The following is a 4,111-nucleotide window of genomic DNA, read 5'->3' on the forward strand; positions in this document are numbered from 1 at the left end:
TTCCAACACAGTTGCATTGTTTTTCTTTATAAGATAGTTCCTTTTCTACACAAAAAACCATCACGAAATTGATATAAATCTGATCTCACACATTAATATTTACAATCTGCATCCTACAATTTCAGTTTCGAAAGAAGATAGTTCAGTTGCAAAACGATTACAAGAAAAAAAAGACTTATATAAAATATGTATGATGAATCAAAAACAAATGATTGTATTATCAGGAATTATATAATGTAGGTCGGAAAATCTGTTGCATATCTATACACTGTTTTACATTGTTATTCTAATATATTCCATATTAGCAAGAAAATCCACACAAAGGTAAGACCCATTTTTGGCCCCAAAATATAGCAGTTTTACAAAATTTTTAAAATGTAAACTTTTAGCTATTTATTGGAAAGTAGAATACTTCTGCTACATAAATATAGGCTGTTTTTGACAATACAATGCACATATATCGGGTACTAGCATTATTAAGTCATGCTAAATTACTGAAATCTTCACAATTTTAGCATTTGAGTTAAATTTTAGACGGTTTTCGTCTTAAATGGAAGTGGCCGCATTTGTGTTCATTCTAAATATCTAAATGTAAGTTGTATTTGATGATAATACATAACATACATAAAGGTTGAGAGTGAACACGGATGCGACCTCTTTCATTTTTGACAAAAACCATCTGAAAAGTGATATATTATGGCTTATTTTATAGATTTTGTCATATTTAAGCTTGAATTTGAGCGTCTTAAATGACTAAATCAGTTAAAATCTTCCACATGAACTAATTGAATCGACTGAACTGGACACTTAAGTGTTTGAAAAGTGTCCAAAATCTTTCATCAGATGAACCTGAAATTTGAGGCCAAAATCGGCCCTTACCGGACCTTCTCCTCTGTAAAACATCTGATATTTTTCATTGATGTTTTCTTATCTGCGTCGTACGTTTTCCGTGTCGACCTTAGATGGTTCAGAAGCAAAAAACAAAGTAAAAAACAAAATCGTGGCCAAAGCATTTTATTTCAGCTAAAAATACAAGCTCAAAATGGTAATTAATAAAAACAGTAAAAAGACTATTAATGTTATACAATTATTACACCTTTGCTTTCCATTTGCTTTCTAGTGTCGGGAAAGGCAGCTGTCCCCTTTACTTCTGTCTAAACCTGTGAATTTCAATAAATCCTTTCAAATACAAATAAAGTATTTGGAAAGTTCTAAACTTTTTACAATAAATATTTTGTATTATAGTTATACTATCTACCGAGTCTGCTGCAGTTGAACGTTTCACCTTGACATTATATCTTTTTTTGTTGAAGATATGTTCTTTTTTTATTTAATCAGTGTTAAATATCTAATCATAAGAAAGCACTATTAGAAAAATAGAATATATACAACAAATTAAAAAAAAAACAATAAACAATTCAATAACGGGCTGCGAATTTATATATCGTGTCTAGCATATGATCCCGAAATATTAAATTTGACAATAAACATTACATAAACATAAGTAGTAGTATGATTGTTAGTACTGGGAACATGTCAATTAGAGTTTTAACGAGAATATAAATAAGCAACAATTAGCAACACATATACAGTGTAATAAGATATTAAAAGCTTGGTAGACCAAAATAAAACAATAAACGGTACCAATTTAATTGCTTTAGAAGCACATTTTGGGCAAATAACAAATTTGAACAATATTAAACAAAATTCAAGAATACAAAAGATGACATAATACTTGATAATTCATGTTTCTGTTACATACTTTCAATGGCGATCAGTACATTTTTGACAGTTAAATTCGTCATGCCCGTAGAGAGATAACCATTTAAAATATTGAAGAACCAATAATCTATGTGTACTATTGTGTTGTACCTATATAAATCTGTTAAAAATGTACGAATTAATACTTAATACACATGATTATTGGTGAAGCAACATATACAAAAACTAAGTGGTTGAATGGATGTATGATGACCGAAACACAAAATTAAAATGTGCCATAACGACACTAGTTTGCTATAGAATTATTTCTCCATATGATCGCTACAACTGGTGCACTTGCAAGAATCAAAATATATAAAACTGTAAAAGCAACAAACAAAAAATTGTCAAAGAATTCTGCCAGCTCTTGGTTGCTGTATGGTTTTAATGGCGTACTTTTCTCTACGCTGTCGATGTCTTCTGTCGGTCGGTCATCTTCTATAGCCTTATTTTGTTCAAGATGTTTTATTTTTCTTGCTCTGCACTTTAACTTTAACTTTAATTTTACTTTTAACCTCCGAATCTTACTTACCATGGAGTGCATCCATTTTGGAGCAACGTCGCGTTTTGGTTTATTGTAAAGTCTCATGACAAATATCGTTATGACAATCAAAAGAAAGGCCATTCCTAATGTTACCGTAAATACTGCCACTACAAAAGAAAAACATAGATAATGATTCTTTTATGAATGAACCTTAAATGCCTTTTTTTTTCTTTTACCTTAAGTTTTTAAAGTAGGTTAACTGCATTGTTCGGAATGTATTATGATAGTAGATATTCATAAATATATATTTGCTTTATAACAGCTTTCAAATAATCAGTCATCAACACTCTAAATATAGCTTCTTACATTGAGACCAGTGGAAAATCGGATGTATCCAATTCAGATAGTTAAATTATCAATTTTAAAGTCCGAGCCTTGGCGGGAACTTTAAAATTTACAATTTAATTATCAAGATTGGATGAATCCGATAATCCACGCGTAACTATGTAAGAATCTGTTTCTCTAATGATTGAAAAATGAATTCTTCTTCGAGTACCTTCCACATTCCAAAAAGTTGTCAATTTCATTAACATATTAGCATATTTTGATTCCTTCAGTAAGCTGATAAAAGTTATGACCCCAAAATTCATTCAATCATCTTCTTAGATCACCGACAACTACACGTTGATTAAATTTGGGTTCAGAAAGGATTAATTTGGCTAACAATTAGAGAAAAGTATTTATCTTACACAATAATAGACATTTTAATAAATATCGGAAACATTATCATTATGTACAAGCGAGTCATTGGTTCGATCAACTAGATCACACAGCCTGTATATAACACTTGCGTTCTTTGTCACAATTTATAAAGCATCAGAAGAATGATATAAAACAATGATTCATTATTAATGAAAACGAAAGAAACTGTAAATTTACCTAGAATTGAAGGAAATTTTGCAGCAGAAGGGATTGTGTCTGCAAATAATGTCAATAATACCACTAAAGCCAGTACCACTGTAACAATATATCCAAGTCTGGTTCCAGATTTCAGCGGTAGAAAAAATGCAATAAACGTTAATACTGCAGTAAGAATTGTCGGTAATATAACAATTAAAATGTAATGAAGAGGAAGCCTTTTAACAGTAATTCCGAACTGAAGTACCGGATACGCCACTCCATCATCCAATATATTATAATAATAATGATGTGTTTCTACAAGCTCCCAATCTGCTTGTGTGTCATGTAAACTTGTATCTATTGCGGTGGGATCAAATATCAAATAGACTTCGTTTGAAGAGTGATCCAAGCTAGCTAAGTTCAAGAAACATCTTTGACTGTCAAATGGGAACCACGCAAGAATCATTGCACATGCCGTGGACAACACAGCGATTGGTTCCCATCGTAAGTGTCCATTATTTGATATTCGGATTGTTCTTCCAGCACCCAATTTGTTCTCTAATTCAATAATACTAAATTGAAATTATAAAATTACTAAGTAAGTTTGTTATGCAAGGAAGTACAAGAAAAGTAAACGTTAAAACTTTTTATGTATGAATTGTAAATGTTTATAGTTGAAGACGTAAAAGAAGATATTTATACATTGTCTTATAATATATCATGTCAATATATATATATTTGTTATCTCGAAATATACAGGCAACTTTATATGAAAAACATTTATTTCAAATGTTTAATGGTAATAAAGAAAATTTGTTTAAAATACGTACGAATTCAACACAATCAAGTCGGGGTGCCAAACTAAGTCTTCGGGTACGTATATATATTCAATATTTCCATAGGAAGATTTGTCCCAGGCCAATCGGCTATCTTCCCAAAACTGAAAATGTATTGCACAGTAAATGT

General features: G+C 30.6%; 1 long non-coding RNA gene across 1 annotated transcript; it reads right to left on the bottom strand.

Moving 5' to 3' along the window:
• Positions 1 to 998: 998 nt before the first annotated feature.
• Positions 999 to 3,395, bottom strand: LOC127720253 (uncharacterized). Its single transcript, XR_007990681.1, has 2 exons — positions 3,185 to 3,395; positions 999 to 2,412 (listed from the first exon to the last, which is right to left on the bottom strand). It is a non-coding gene; the product is annotated as an uncharacterized LOC127720253 (long non-coding RNA).
• Between the last annotated feature and the right edge of the window lie 716 nt (positions 3,396 to 4,111).

Source organism: Mytilus californianus, unplaced genomic scaffold (genome assembly GCF_021869535.1).
Source record: "Mytilus californianus isolate M0D057914Y unplaced genomic scaffold, xbMytCali1.0.p SCAF_11, whole genome shotgun sequence".
NCBI classification, from domain to species: Eukaryota; Metazoa; Mollusca; class Bivalvia; order Mytilida; family Mytilidae; genus Mytilus; species Mytilus californianus.